The sequence below is a fragment of the Dendropsophus ebraccatus genome, chromosome 1, assembly GCF_027789765.1.
Source record: "Dendropsophus ebraccatus isolate aDenEbr1 chromosome 1, aDenEbr1.pat, whole genome shotgun sequence".
NCBI classification, from domain to species: Eukaryota; Metazoa; Chordata; class Amphibia; order Anura; family Hylidae; genus Dendropsophus; species Dendropsophus ebraccatus.
The window spans coordinates 226,425,853-226,438,352 of NC_091454.1; the positions used below are offsets into that span (position 1 = coordinate 226,425,853).

General features: G+C 51.0%; 32 non-coding genes across 32 annotated transcripts in view; 11 read left to right on the forward strand and 21 right to left on the reverse strand.

Annotated features, from left to right (window-relative positions):
- Positions 1–16, reverse strand: part of TRNAL-AAG (transfer RNA leucine (anticodon AAG)) — an 82-nt gene extending 66 nt beyond the window's left edge. Inside the window, exon 1 of the tRNA in view lies at positions 1–16. This exon is cut by the window's left edge and continues 66 nt beyond it. This is a non-coding gene — a tRNA (tRNA-Leu).
- A 213-nt stretch (positions 17–229) lies between these two features.
- Positions 230–301, forward strand: TRNAQ-CUG (transfer RNA glutamine (anticodon CUG)). Its single transcript has one exon. It is a non-coding gene; the product is annotated as a tRNA-Gln (tRNA).
- Positions 302–771: 470 nt separating this feature from the next.
- On the reverse strand, positions 772–853 carry TRNAL-UAA (transfer RNA leucine (anticodon UAA)). The gene has a single exon. It is a non-coding gene; the product is annotated as a tRNA-Leu (tRNA).
- Positions 854–1,128: 275 nt separating this feature from the next.
- TRNAL-AAG (transfer RNA leucine (anticodon AAG)) lies at positions 1,129–1,210 on the reverse strand. Its single transcript has one exon. It is a non-coding gene; the product is annotated as a tRNA-Leu (tRNA).
- Positions 1,211–1,425: 215 nt separating this feature from the next.
- Positions 1,426–1,497, forward strand: TRNAQ-CUG (transfer RNA glutamine (anticodon CUG)). The gene has a single exon. It is a non-coding gene; the product is annotated as a tRNA-Gln (tRNA).
- A 472-nt stretch (positions 1,498–1,969) lies between these two features.
- On the reverse strand, positions 1,970–2,052 carry TRNAL-UAG (transfer RNA leucine (anticodon UAG)). The gene has a single exon. It is a non-coding gene; the product is annotated as a tRNA-Leu (tRNA).
- A 275-nt stretch (positions 2,053–2,327) lies between these two features.
- On the reverse strand, positions 2,328–2,409 carry TRNAL-AAG (transfer RNA leucine (anticodon AAG)). Its single transcript has one exon. It is a non-coding gene; the product is annotated as a tRNA-Leu (tRNA).
- Positions 2,410–2,620: 211 nt separating this feature from the next.
- On the forward strand, positions 2,621–2,692 carry TRNAQ-CUG (transfer RNA glutamine (anticodon CUG)). The gene has a single exon. It is a non-coding gene; the product is annotated as a tRNA-Gln (tRNA).
- A 471-nt stretch (positions 2,693–3,163) lies between these two features.
- TRNAL-UAG (transfer RNA leucine (anticodon UAG)) lies at positions 3,164–3,245 on the reverse strand. Its single transcript has one exon. It is a non-coding gene; the product is annotated as a tRNA-Leu (tRNA).
- Positions 3,246–3,519: 274 nt separating this feature from the next.
- On the reverse strand, positions 3,520–3,602 carry TRNAL-AAG (transfer RNA leucine (anticodon AAG)). Its single transcript has one exon. It is a non-coding gene; the product is annotated as a tRNA-Leu (tRNA).
- Positions 3,603–3,816: 214 nt separating this feature from the next.
- TRNAQ-CUG (transfer RNA glutamine (anticodon CUG)) lies at positions 3,817–3,888 on the forward strand. The gene has a single exon. It is a non-coding gene; the product is annotated as a tRNA-Gln (tRNA).
- A 473-nt stretch (positions 3,889–4,361) lies between these two features.
- Positions 4,362–4,443, reverse strand: TRNAL-UAG (transfer RNA leucine (anticodon UAG)). The gene has a single exon. It is a non-coding gene; the product is annotated as a tRNA-Leu (tRNA).
- Positions 4,444–4,719: 276 nt separating this feature from the next.
- Positions 4,720–4,801, reverse strand: TRNAL-AAG (transfer RNA leucine (anticodon AAG)). The gene has a single exon. It is a non-coding gene; the product is annotated as a tRNA-Leu (tRNA).
- A 212-nt stretch (positions 4,802–5,013) lies between these two features.
- Positions 5,014–5,085, forward strand: TRNAQ-CUG (transfer RNA glutamine (anticodon CUG)). Its single transcript has one exon. It is a non-coding gene; the product is annotated as a tRNA-Gln (tRNA).
- Positions 5,086–5,554: 469 nt separating this feature from the next.
- Positions 5,555–5,636, reverse strand: TRNAL-UAG (transfer RNA leucine (anticodon UAG)). Its single transcript has one exon. It is a non-coding gene; the product is annotated as a tRNA-Leu (tRNA).
- A 274-nt stretch (positions 5,637–5,910) lies between these two features.
- TRNAL-AAG (transfer RNA leucine (anticodon AAG)) lies at positions 5,911–5,992 on the reverse strand. Its single transcript has one exon. It is a non-coding gene; the product is annotated as a tRNA-Leu (tRNA).
- A 213-nt stretch (positions 5,993–6,205) lies between these two features.
- Positions 6,206–6,277, forward strand: TRNAQ-CUG (transfer RNA glutamine (anticodon CUG)). Its single transcript has one exon. It is a non-coding gene; the product is annotated as a tRNA-Gln (tRNA).
- Positions 6,278–6,747: 470 nt separating this feature from the next.
- On the reverse strand, positions 6,748–6,829 carry TRNAL-UAG (transfer RNA leucine (anticodon UAG)). Its single transcript has one exon. It is a non-coding gene; the product is annotated as a tRNA-Leu (tRNA).
- A 275-nt stretch (positions 6,830–7,104) lies between these two features.
- TRNAL-AAG (transfer RNA leucine (anticodon AAG)) lies at positions 7,105–7,186 on the reverse strand. The gene has a single exon. It is a non-coding gene; the product is annotated as a tRNA-Leu (tRNA).
- A 212-nt stretch (positions 7,187–7,398) lies between these two features.
- On the forward strand, positions 7,399–7,470 carry TRNAQ-CUG (transfer RNA glutamine (anticodon CUG)). Its single transcript has one exon. It is a non-coding gene; the product is annotated as a tRNA-Gln (tRNA).
- Positions 7,471–7,941: 471 nt separating this feature from the next.
- Positions 7,942–8,023, reverse strand: TRNAL-UAG (transfer RNA leucine (anticodon UAG)). The gene has a single exon. It is a non-coding gene; the product is annotated as a tRNA-Leu (tRNA).
- Positions 8,024–8,298: 275 nt separating this feature from the next.
- TRNAL-AAG (transfer RNA leucine (anticodon AAG)) lies at positions 8,299–8,380 on the reverse strand. Its single transcript has one exon. It is a non-coding gene; the product is annotated as a tRNA-Leu (tRNA).
- A 212-nt stretch (positions 8,381–8,592) lies between these two features.
- On the forward strand, positions 8,593–8,664 carry TRNAQ-CUG (transfer RNA glutamine (anticodon CUG)). The gene has a single exon. It is a non-coding gene; the product is annotated as a tRNA-Gln (tRNA).
- Positions 8,665–9,134: 470 nt separating this feature from the next.
- Positions 9,135–9,216, reverse strand: TRNAL-UAG (transfer RNA leucine (anticodon UAG)). Its single transcript has one exon. It is a non-coding gene; the product is annotated as a tRNA-Leu (tRNA).
- A 275-nt stretch (positions 9,217–9,491) lies between these two features.
- Positions 9,492–9,573, reverse strand: TRNAL-AAG (transfer RNA leucine (anticodon AAG)). Its single transcript has one exon. It is a non-coding gene; the product is annotated as a tRNA-Leu (tRNA).
- A 213-nt stretch (positions 9,574–9,786) lies between these two features.
- Positions 9,787–9,858, forward strand: TRNAQ-CUG (transfer RNA glutamine (anticodon CUG)). Its single transcript has one exon. It is a non-coding gene; the product is annotated as a tRNA-Gln (tRNA).
- Positions 9,859–10,324: 466 nt separating this feature from the next.
- Positions 10,325–10,406, reverse strand: TRNAL-UAG (transfer RNA leucine (anticodon UAG)). Its single transcript has one exon. It is a non-coding gene; the product is annotated as a tRNA-Leu (tRNA).
- A 274-nt stretch (positions 10,407–10,680) lies between these two features.
- On the reverse strand, positions 10,681–10,762 carry TRNAL-AAG (transfer RNA leucine (anticodon AAG)). Its single transcript has one exon. It is a non-coding gene; the product is annotated as a tRNA-Leu (tRNA).
- Positions 10,763–10,975: 213 nt separating this feature from the next.
- On the forward strand, positions 10,976–11,047 carry TRNAQ-CUG (transfer RNA glutamine (anticodon CUG)). The gene has a single exon. It is a non-coding gene; the product is annotated as a tRNA-Gln (tRNA).
- Positions 11,048–11,518: 471 nt separating this feature from the next.
- TRNAL-UAG (transfer RNA leucine (anticodon UAG)) lies at positions 11,519–11,599 on the reverse strand. Its single transcript has one exon. It is a non-coding gene; the product is annotated as a tRNA-Leu (tRNA).
- A 275-nt stretch (positions 11,600–11,874) lies between these two features.
- TRNAL-AAG (transfer RNA leucine (anticodon AAG)) lies at positions 11,875–11,956 on the reverse strand. The gene has a single exon. It is a non-coding gene; the product is annotated as a tRNA-Leu (tRNA).
- A 212-nt stretch (positions 11,957–12,168) lies between these two features.
- TRNAQ-CUG (transfer RNA glutamine (anticodon CUG)) lies at positions 12,169–12,240 on the forward strand. The gene has a single exon. It is a non-coding gene; the product is annotated as a tRNA-Gln (tRNA).
- Positions 12,241–12,500: the final 260 nt, after the last annotated feature.

Genomic DNA, 12,500 nt, shown 5'->3' on the forward strand with positions numbered 1-12,500 from the left:
GCTCGGCCACGCTACCTGCTGCAAGCGTGGCACCTTGCGTCTTCTCAGGGCTCAGTCCTTTCTGCGGCCGGCAATTCCCCGTGGAAGCCGAGTCAGCCGGATCCTTTCCTCAGCAGTGGCTACAGAATTTAGTTTACTTCATATACTGTGTGCACACACTCCATACAGGAGGGGGGGTCAACCATTAAATGTCACTGTTTCGGCATTATTCTGCTTCTTTGCTGTCAAGGGTTCCATGGTGTAATGGTTAGCACTCTGGACTCTGAATCCAGCGATCCGAGTTCGAATCTCGGTGGGACCTTAAGTCTTTTCTCCCTTTCTCTCGACAGAGCAGGTCGGGGGAAGGGGGGTTTAAAGGGGTTATCCAGCGCTACAAAAACATGGCCACTTTCCCCCTAAGTAGAGCCACACCACTGGGGCAGGAGAAAATGCCGACCAGGGAACCGTGGAGGAAGGAATGTTGGACTTGCCCTAAGAACCATGTCTAAATTGCTGGGACAGTCTTGTTACGCGCACAGATAAATTGTTTAAGCGCTCGTTTAGCGGACGACAAGCCATGATTTTGAGTTCAGCTCAAAAGGGGCGATCAATGACATACCAACCATTTTTACTTCGTCCTTTAATACTTGACGTTTTTTTATTAGAAAATGATTGCTTAAATTCGAACGATTCAACGAATTTTTCTGGACGATTATCGGCCCGCGTAAAAGACCCTTAATGGTTATGGGATCCATAGGGAGGAGCATGTGACAGAAAAACTAATGCATGCTTTGGCAGCGGTGGGATTCGAACCCACGCCTCCAAAGAGACTGGAGCTTAAATCCAGCGCCTTAGACCGCTCGGCCACGCTACCGGCTGCAAGGCTGAGCGCATTGCGCCTCCTCGGGGCTCAGACCTTTCTGTGGCTGGCGACTCCCTGTGGAAGCTAAGTCAGCCCAATCCTTTCCTCAGCAGTGGCTACAGAAATAGGTTCACTTCATATACTGTGTGCACACACTCCACACGGGAGGAGTCAACCAAATAAAGACCCTGCTTGGGATTTTTAAAGCTCTATGAATAACCGGGCCGAATTTTCTGGCCGTGGCGAGTGGGCTGAAGCAGCATATGACAGAAAACAAAAACATGCTCTGGCAGCGGTGGGATTCGAACCCACGCCCCCGAAGAGACTGGAGCCTTAATCCAGCGCCTTAGACCGCTCGGCCACGCTACCTGCTGCAAGCGTGGCACCTTGCGTCTTCTCAGGGCTCAGTCCTTTCTGCGGCCGGCAATTCCCCGTGGAAGCCGAGTCAGCCGGATCCTTTCCTCAGCAGTGGCTACAGAATTTAGTTTACTTCATATACTGTGTGCACACACTCCATACAGGAGGGGGGGTCAACCAGTTAAATGTCACTGTTTCGGCATTATTCTGCTTTCTTTGCTGTCAAGGGTTCCATGGTGTAATGGTTAGCACTCTGGACTCTGAATCCAGCGATCCGAGTTCGAATCTCGGTGGGACCTTAAGTCTTTTCTCCCTTTCTCTCGACAGAGCAGGTCGGGGGAAGGGGGGTTTAAAGGGGTTATCCAGCGCTACAAAAAACATGGCCACCTTCCCCCTAAGTAGAGCCACACCACTGGGGCAGGAGAAAATGCCGACCAGGGAACCGTGGAGGAAGGAATGTTGGACTTGCCCTGAAGAACCATGTCTAAATTGCTGGGACAGTCTTGTTACGCGCACAGATAAATTGTTTAAGCGCTCGTTTAGCGGACGACAAGCCATGATTTTGAGTTCAGCTCAAAAGGGGCGATCAATGACATACCAACCCTTTTTTACTTCGTCCTTTAATACTTGACGCTTTTTCATTAGAAAATGATTGCTTAAATTCGAACGATTCAACGATTTTTCTGGACGATTATCGGCCCGCGTAAAAGACCCTTAATGGTTATGGGATCCATAGGGAGGAGCATGTGACAGAAAAACTAATGCATGCTTTGGCAGCGGTGGGATTCGAACCCACGGCCTCCAAAGAGACTGGAGCCTAAATCCAGCGCCTTAGACCGCTCGGCCACGCTACCGGCTGCAAGGCTGAGCGCATTGCGCCTCCTCGGGGCTCAGACCTTTCTGTGGCTGGCGACTCCCTGTGGAAGCTAAGTCAGCCCAATCCTTTCCTCAGCAGTGGCTACAGAAATAGGTTCACTTCATATACTGTGTGCACACACTCCACACGGGAGGAGTCAACCAAATAAAGACCCTGCTTGGGATTTTTAAAGCTCTATGAATAACCGGGCCGAATTTTCTGGCCGTGGCGAGTGGGCTGAAGCAGCATATGACAGAAAACAAAAACATGCTCTGGCAGCGGTGGGATTCGAACCCACGCCCCCGAAGAGACTGGAGCCTTAATCCAGCACCTTAGACCGCTCGGCCACGCTACCTGCTGCAAGCGTGGCACCTTGCGTCTTCTCAGGGCTCAGTCCTTTCTGCGGCCGGCAATTCCCGTGGAAGCCGAGTCAGCCGGATCCTTTCCTCAGCAGTGGCTACAGAATTTAGTTTACTTCATATACTGTGTGCACACACTCCATACAGGAGGGGGGTCAACCATTAAATGTCCCTGTTTCGGCATTATTCTGCTTCTTTGCTGTCAAGGGTTCCATGGTGTAATGGTTAGCACTCTGGACTCTGAATCCAGCGATCCGAGTTCGAATCTCGGTGGGACCTTAAGTCTTTTCTCCCTTTCTCTCGACAGAGCAGGTCGGGGGAAGGGGGGTTTAAAGGGGTTATCCAGCGCTACAAAAACATGGCCAACTTTCCCCCTAAGTAGAGCCACACCACTGGGGCAGGAGAAAATGCCGACCAGGGAACCGTGGAGGAAGGAATGTTGGACTTGCCCTGAAGAACCATGTCTAAATTGCTGGGACAGTCTTGTTACGCGCACAGATAAATTGTTTAAGCGCTCGTTTAGCGGACGACAAGCCATGATTTTGAGTTCAGCTCAAAAGGGGCGATCAATGACATACCAACCCTTTTTACTTCGTCCTTTAATACTTGACGCTTTTTCATTAGAAAATGATTGCTTAAATTCGAACGATTCAACGATTTTTCTGGACGATTATCGGCCCGCGTAAAAGACCCTTAATGGTTATGGGATCCATAGGGAGGAGCATGTGACAGAAAAACTAATGCATGCTTTGGCAGCGGTGGGATTCGAACCCACGCCTCCAAAGAGACTGGAGCCTAAATCCAGCGCCTTAGACCGCTCGGCCACGCTACCGGCTGCAAGGCTGAGCGCATTGCGCCTCCTCGGGGCTCAGACCTTTCTGTGGCTGGCGACTCCCTGTGGAAGCTAAGTCAGCCCAATCCTTTCCTCAGCAGTGGCTACAGAAATAGGTTCACTTCATATACTGTGTGCACACACTCCACACGGGAGGAGTCAACCAAATAAAGACCCTGCTTGGGATTTTAAAGCTCTATGAAAAACCGGGCCGAATTTTCTGGCCGTGGCGAGTGGGCTGAAGCAGCATATGACAGAAAACAAAAACATGCTCTGGCAGCGGTGGGATTCGAAACCCACGCCCCCGAAGAGACTGGAGCCTTAATCCAGCGCCTTAGACCGCTCGGCCACGCTACCTGCTGCAAGCAGTGGCACCTTGCGTCTTCTCAGGGCTCAGTCCTTTCTGCGGCCGGCAATTCCCCGTGGAAGCCGAGTCAGCCGGATCCTTTCCTCAGCAGTGGCTACAGAATTTAGTTTACTTCATATACTGTGTGCACACACTCCATACAGGAGGGGGGGTCAACCATTAAATGTCACTGTTTCGGCATTATTCTGCTTCTTTGCTGTCAAGGGTTCCATGGTGTAATGGTTAGCACTCTGGACTCTGAATCCAGCGATCCGAGTTCAAATCTCGGTGGGACCTTAAGTCTTTTCTCCCTTTCTCTCGACAGAGCAGGTCGGGGAAAGGGGGGGTTTAAAGGGGTTATCCAGCGCTACAAAAACATGGCCACTTTCCCCCTAAGTAGAGCCACACCACTGGGGCAGGAGAAAATGCCGACCAGGGAACCGTGGAGGAAGGAATGTTGGACTTGCCCTGAAAGAACCATGTCTAAATTGCTGGGACAGTCTTGTTACGCGCACAGATAAATTGTTTTAAGCGCTCGTTTAGCGGACGACAAGCCATGATTTTGAGTTCAGCTCAAAAGGGGCGATCAATGACATACCAACCATTTTTACTTCGTCCTTTAATACTTGACGCTTTTTCATTAGAAAATGATTGCTTAAATTCGAACGATTCAACGATTTTTCTGGACGATTATCGGCCCGCGTAAAAGACCCTTAATGGTTATGGGATCCATAGGGAGGAGCATGTGACAGAAAAACTAATGCATGCTTTGGCAGCGGTGGGATTCGAACCCGCGCCTCCAAAGAGACTGGAGCCTAAATCCAGCGCCTTAGACCGCTCGGCCACGCTACCGGCTGCAAGGCTGAGCGCATTGCGCCTCCTCGGGGCTCAGACCTTTTTTGTGGCTGGCGACTCCCTGTGGAAGCTAAGTCAGCCCAATCCTTTCCTCAGCAGTGGCTACAGAAATAGGTTCACTTCATATACTGTGTGCACACACTCCACACGGGAGGAGTCAACCAAATAAAGACCCTGCTTGGGATTTTTAAAGCTCTATGAAAAACCGGGCCGAATTTTCTGGCCGTGGCGAGTGGGCTGAAGCAGCATATGACAGAAAACAAAAACATGCTCTGGCAGCGGTGGGATTCGAACCCACGCCCCCGAAGAGACTGGAGCCTTAATCCAGCGCCTTAGACCGCTCGGCCACGCTACCTGCTGCAAGCGTGGCACCTTGCGTCTTCTCAGGGCTCAGTCCTTTCTGCGGCCGGCAATTCCCCGTGGAAGCCGAGTCAGCCGGATCCTTTCCTCAGCAGTGGCTACAGAATTTAGTTTACTTCATATACTGTGTGCACACACTCCATACAGGAGGGGGGTCAACACTTAAATGTCCCTGTTTCGGCATTATTCTGCTTCTTTGCTGTCAAGGGTTCCATGGTGTAATGGTTAGCACTCTGGACTCTGAATCCAGCGATCCGAGTTCGAATCTCGGTGGGACCTTAAGTCTTTTCTCCCTTTCTCTCGACAGAGCAGGTCGGGGGAAGGGGGTTTAAAGGGGTTATCCAGCGCTACAAAAACATGGCCACTTTCCCCCTAAGTAGAGCCACACCACTGGGGCAGGAGAAAATGCCGACCAGGGAACCGTGGAGGAAGGAATGTTGGACTTGCCCTGAAGAACCATGTCTAAATTGCTGGGACAGTCTTGTTACGCGCACAGATAAATTGTTTAAGCGCTCGTTTAGCGGACGACAAGCCATGATTTTGAGTTCAGCTCAAAAGGGGCGATCAATGACATACCAACCATTTTTACTTCGTCCTTTACTACTTGACGCTTTTTCATTAGAAAATGATTGCTTAAATTCGAACGATTCAACGATTTTTCTGGACGATTATCGGCCCGCGTAAAAGACCCTTAATGGTTATGGGATCCATAGGGAGGAGCATGTGACAGGAAAACTAATGCATGCTTTGGCAGCGGTGGGATTCGAACCCACGCCTCCAAAGAGACTGGAGCCTAAATCCAGCGCCTTAGACCGCTCGGCCACGCTACCGGCTGCTAGGCTGAGCGCATTGCGCCTCCTCGGGGCTCAGACCTTTCTGTGGCTGGCGACTCCCTGTGGAAGCTAAGTCAGCCCAATCCTTTCCTCAGCAGTGGCTACAGAAATAGGTTCACTTCATATACTGTGTGCACACACTCCACACGGGAGGAGTCAACCAAATAAAGACCCTGCTTGGGATTTTAAAGCTCTATGAAAAACCGGGCCGAATTTTCTGGCCGTGGCGAGTGGGCTGAAGCAGCATATGACAGAAAACAAAAACATGCTCTGGCAGCGGTGGGATTCGAACCCACGCCCCCGAAGAGACTGGAGCCTTAATCCAGCGCCTTAGACCGCTCGGCCACGCTACCTGCTGCAAGCGTGGCACCTTGCGTCTTCTCAGGGCTCAGTCCTTTCTGCGGCCGGCAATTCCCCGTGGAAGCCGAGTCAGCCGGATCCTTTCCTCAGCAGTGGCTACAGAATTTAGTTTACTTCATATACTGTGTGCACACACTCCATACAGGAGGGGGGGTCAACCATTAAATGTCCCTGTTTCGGCATTATTCTGCTTCTTTGCTGTCAAGGGTTCCATGGTGTAATGGTTAGCACTCTGGACTCTGAATCCAGCGATCCGAGTTCGAATCTTGGTGGGACCTTAAGTCTTTTCTCCCTTTCTCTCGACAGAGCAGGTCGGGGGAAGGGGGGTTTAAAGGGGTTATCCAGCGCTACAAAAACATGGCCACTTTCCCCCTAAGTAGAGCCACACCACTGGGGCAGGAGAAAATGCCGACCAGGGAACCGTGGAGGAAGGAATGTTGGACTTTCCCTGAAGAACCATGTCTAAATTGCTGGGACAGTCTTGTTACGCGCACAGATAAATTGTTTAAGCGCTCGTTTAGCGGACGACAAGCCATGATTTTGAGTTCAGCTCAAAAGGGGCGATCAATGACATACCAACCATTTTTACTTCGTCCTTTACTACTTGACGCTTTTTCATTAGAAAATGATTGCTTAAATTCGAACGATTCAACGATTTTTCTGGACGATTATCGGCCCGCGTAAAAGACCCTTAATGGTTATGGGATCCATAGGGAGGAGCATGTGACAGAAAAACTAATGCATGCTTTGGCAGCGGTGGGATTCGAACCCACGCCTCCAAAGAGACTGGAGCCTAAATCCAGCGCCTTAGACCGCTCGGCCACGCTACCGGCTGCAAGGCTGAGCGCATTGCGCCTCCTCGGGGCTCAGACCTTTCTGTGGCTGGCGACTCCCTGTGGAAGCTAAGTCAGCCCAATCCTTTCCTCAGCAGTGGCTACAGAAATAGGTTCACTTCATATACTGTGTGCACACACTCCACACGGGAGGAGTCAACCAAATAAAGACCCTGCTTGGGATTTTTAAAGCTCTATGAAAAACCGGGCCGAATTTTCTGGCCGTGGCGAGTGGGCTGAAGCAGCATATGACAGAAAACAAAAACATGCTCTGGCAGCGGTGGGATTCGAACCCACGCCCCCGAAGAGACTGGAGCCTTAATCCAGCGCCTTAGACCGCTCGGCCACGCTACCTGCTGCAAGCGTGGCACCTTGCGTCTTCTCAGGGCTCAGTCCTTTCTGCGGCCGGCAATTCCCCGTGGAAGCCGAGTCAGCCGGATCCTTTCCTCAGCAGTGGCTACAGAATTTAGTTTACTTCATATACTGTGTGCACACACTCCATACAGGAGGGGGGTCAACCATTAAATGTCCCTGTTTCGGCATTATTCTGCTTCTTTGCTGTCAAGGGTTCCATGGTGTAATGGTTAGCACTCTGGACTCTGAATCCAGCGATCCGAGTTCGAATCTCGGTGGGACCTTAAGTCTTTTCTCCCTTTCTCTCGACAGAGCAGGTCGGGGAAGGGGGGTTTAAAGGGGTTATCCAGCGCTACAAAAACATGGCCACTTTCCCCCTAAGTAGAGCCACACCACTGGGGCAGGAGAAAATGCCGACCAGGGAACCGTGGAGGAAGGAATGTTGGACTTGCCCTGAAGAACCATGTCTAAATTGCTGGGACAGTCTTGTTACGCGCACAGATAAATAGTTTAAGCGCTCGTTTAGCGGACGACAAGCCATGATTTTGAGTTCAGCTCAAAAAGGGGCGATCAATGACATACCAACCATTTTTACTTCGTCCTTTACTACTTGACGCTTTTTCATTAGAAAATGATTGCTTAAATTCGAACGATTCAACGATTTTTCTGGACGATTATCGGCCCTGCGTAAAAGACCCTTAATGGTTATGGGATCCATAGGGAGGAGCATGTGACAGAAAAACTAATGCATGCTTTGGCAGCGGTGGGATTCGAACCCACGCCTCCAAAGAGACTGGAGCCTAAATCCAGTGCCTTAGACCGCTCGGCCACGCTACCGGCTGCAAGGCTGAGCGCATTGCGCCTCCTCGGGGCTCAGACCTTTCTGTGGCTGGCGACTCCCTGTGGAAGCTAAGTCAGCCCAATCCTTTCCTCAGCAGTGGCTACAGAAATAGGTTCACTTCATATACTGTGTGCACACACTCCACACGGGAGGAGTCAACCAAATAAAGACCCTGCTTGGGATTTTTAAAGCTCTATGAAAAACCGGGCCGAATTTTCTGGCCGTGGCGAGTGGGCTGAAGCAGCATATGACAGAAAACAAAAACATGCTCTGGCAGCGGTGGGATTCGAACCCACGCCCCCGAAGAGACTGGAGCCTTAATCCAGCGCCTTAGACCGCTCGGCCACGCTACCTGCTGCAAGCGTGGCACCTTGCGTCTTCTCAGGGCTCAGTCCTTTCTGCGGCCGGCAATTCCCCGTGGAAGCCGAGTCAGCCGGATCCTTTCCTCAGCAGTGGCTACAGAATTTAGTTTACTTCATATACTGTGTGCACACACTCCATACAGGAGGGGGGTCAACCATTAAATGTCCCTGTTTCGGCATTATTCTGCTTCTTTGCTGTCAAGGGTTCCTTGGTGTAATGGTTAGCACTCTGGACTCTGAATCCAGCGATCCGAGTTCGAATCTCGGTGGGACCTTAAGTCTTTTCTCCCTTTCTCTCGACAGAGCAGGTCGGGGGAAGGGGGGTTTAAAGGGGTTATCCAGCGCTACAAAAACATGGCCAACTTTCCCCCTAAGTAGAGCCACACCACTGGGGCAGGAGAAAATGCCGACCAGGGAACCGTGGGGAAGGAATGTTGGACTTGCCCTGAAGAACCATGTCTAAATTGCTGGGACAGTCTTGTTACGCGCACAGATAAATAGTTTAAGCGCTCGTTTAGCGGACGACAAGCCATGATTTTGAGTTCAGCTCAAAAGGGGCGATCAATGACATACCAACCATTTTTACTTCGTCCTTTACTACTTGACGCTTTTTCATTAGAAAATGATTGCTTAAATTCGAACGATTCAACGATTTTTCTGGACGATTATCGGCCCGCGTAAAAGACCCTTAATGGTTATGGGATCCATAGGGAGGAGCATGTGACAGAAAAACTAATGCATGCTTTGGCAGCGGTGGGATTCGAACCCACGCCTCCAAAGAGACTGGAGCCTAAATCCAGCGCCTTAGACCGCTCGGCCACGCTACCGGCTGCAAGGCTGAGCGCATTGCGCCTCCTCGGGGCTCAGACCTTTCTGTGGCTGGCGACTCCCTGTGGAAGCTAAGTCAGCCCAATCCTTTCCTCAGCAGTGGCTACAGAAATAGGTTCACTTCATATACTGTGTGCACACACTCCACACGGGAGGAGTCAACCAAATAAAGACCCTGCTTGGGATTTTTAAAGCTCTATGAAAAACCGGGCCGAATTTTCTGGCCGTGGCGAGTGGGCTGAAGCAGCATATGACAGAAAACAAAAACATGCTCTGGCAGCGGTGGGATTCGAACCCACGCCCCCGAAGAGACTGGAGCCTTAATCCAGCGCCTTAGACCGCTCGGCCACGCTACCTGCTGCAAGCGTGGCACCTTGCGTCTTCTCAGGGCTCAGTCCTTTCTGCGGCCGGCAATTCCCCGTGGAAGCCGAGTCAGCCGGATCCTTTCCTCAGCAGTGGCTACAGAATTTAGTTTACTTCATATACTGTGTGCACACACTCCATACAGGAGGGGGGGTCAACCATTAAATGTCACTGTTTCGGCATTATTCTGCTTCTTTGCTGTCAAGGGTTCCATGGTGTAATGGTTAGCACTCTGGACTCTGAATCCAGCGATCCGAGTTCGAATCTCGGTGGGACCTTAAGTCTTTTCTCCCTTTCTCTCGACAGAGCAGGTCGGGGAAGGGGGGTTTAAAGGGGTTATCCAGCGCTACAAAAACATGGCACTTTCCCCCTAAGTAGAGCCACACACTGGGCAGGAGAAAATGCCGACCAGGGAACCGTGGAGGAAGGAATGTTGGACTTGCCCTGAAGAACCATGTCTAAATTGCTGGGACAGTCTTGTTACGCGCACAGATAAATTGTTTAAGCGCTCGTTTAGCGGACGACAAGCCATGATTTTGAGTTCAGCTCAAAAGGGGCGATCAATGACATACCAACCATTTTTACTTCGTCCTTTACTACTTGACGCTTTTTCATTAGAAAATGATTGCTTAAATTCGAACGATTCAACGATTTTTCTGGACGATTATCGGCCCGCGTAAACGACCCTTAATGGTTATGGGATCCATAGGGAGGAGCATGTGACAGAAAAACTAATGCATGCTTTGGCAGCGGTGGGATTCGAACCCACGCCTCCAAAGAGACTGGAGCCTAAATCCAGCGCCTTAGACCGCTCGGCCACGCTACCGGCTGCAAGGCTGAGCGCATTGCGCCTCCTCGGGGCTCAGACCTTTCTGTGGCTGGCGACTCCCTGTGGAAGCTAAGTCAGCCCAATCCTTTCCTCAGCAGTGGCTACAGAAATAGGTTCACTTCATATACTGTGTGCACACACTCCACACGGGAGGAGTCAACCAAATAAAGACCCTGCTTGGGATTTTTAAAGCTCTATGAAAAACCGGGCCGAATTTTCTGGCCGTGGCGAGTGGGCTGAAGCAGCATATGACAGAAAACAAAACATGCTCTGGCAGCGGTGGGATTCGAACCCACGCCCCCGAAGAGACTGGAGCCTTAATCCAGCGCCTTAGACCGCTCGGCCACGCTACCTGCTGCAAGCGTGGCACCTTGCGTCTTCTCAGGGCTCAGTCCTTTCTGCGGCCGGCAATTCCCCGTGGAAGCCGAGTCAGCCGGATCCTTTCCTCAGCAGTGGCTACAGAATTTAGTTTACTTCATATACTGTGTGCACACACTCCATACAGGAGGGGGGGTCAACCGTTAAATGTCACTGTTTCGGCATTATTCTGCTTTTTTGCTGTCAAGGGTTCCATGGTGTAATGGTTAGCACTCTGGACTCTGAATCCAGCGATCCGAGTTCAAATCTCGGTGGGACCTTAAGTCTTTTCTCCCTTTCTCTCGACAGAGCAGGTCGGGGGAAGGGGGGTTTAAAGGGGTTATCCAGCGCTACAAAAACATGGCCACTTTCCCCCTAAGTAGAGCCACACCACTGGGGCAGGAGGAAAATGCCGACCAGGGAACCGTGGAGGAAGGAATGTTGGACTTGCCCTGAAGAACCATGTCTAAATTGCTGGGACAGTCTTGTTACGCGCACAGATAAATTGTTTAAGCGCTCGTTTAGCGGACGACAAGCCATGATTTTGAGTTCAGCTCAAAAGGGGCGATCAATGACATACCAACCATTTTTACTTCGTCCTTTACTACTTGACGCTTTTTCATTAGAAAATGATTGCTTAAATTCGAACGATTCAACGATTTTTTCTGGACGATTATCGGCCCGCGTAAAAGACCCTTAATGGTTATGGGATCCATAGGAGGAGCATGTGACAGAAAAACTAATGCATGCTTTGGCAGCGGTGGGATTCGAACCCACGCCTCCAAAGAGACTGGAGCCTAAATCCAGCGCCTAGACCGCTCGGCCACGCTACTGGCTGCAAGGCTGAGCGCATTGCGCCTCCTCGGGGCTCAGACCTTTCTGTGGCTGGCGACTCCCTGTGGAAGCTAAGTCAGCCCAATCCTTTCCTCAGCAGTGGCTACAGAAATAGGTTCACTTCATATACTGTGTGCACACACTCCACACGGGAGGAGTCAACCAAATAAAGACCCTGCTTGGGATTTTTAAAGCTCTATGAAAAACCGGGCCGAATTTTCTGGCCGTGGCGAGTGGGCTGAAGCAGCATATGACAGAAAACAAAAACATGCTCTGGCAGCGGTGGGATTCGAACCCACGCCCCCGAAGAGACTGGAGCCTTAATCCAGCACCTTAGACCGCTCGGCCACGCTACCTGCTGCAAGCGTGGCACCTTGCGTCTTCTCAGGGCTCAGTCATTTCTGCGGCCGGCAATTCCCCGTGGAAGCCGAGTCAGCCGGATCCTTTCCTCAGCAGTGGCTACAGAATTTAGTTTACTTCATATACTGTGTGCACACACTCCATACAGGAGGGGGGTCAACCGTTAAATGTCACTGTTTCGGCATTATTCTGCTTCTTTGCTGTCAAGGGTTCCATGGTGTAATGGTTAGCACTCTGGACTCTGAATCCAGCGATCCGAGTTCAAATCTCGGTGGGACCTTAAGTCTTTTCTCCCTTTCTCTCGACAGAGCAGGTCGGGGAAAGGGGGGTTTAAAGGGGTTATCCAGCGCTACAAAAACATGGCCACTTTCCCCCTAAGTAGAGCCACACCACTGGGCAGGAGAAAATGCCGACCAGGGAACCGTGGAGGAAGGAATGTTGGACTTGCCCTGAAGAACCATGTCTAAATTGCTGGGACAGTCTTGTTACGCGCACAGATAAATTGTTTTAAGCGCTCGTTTAGCGGACGGACAAGCCATG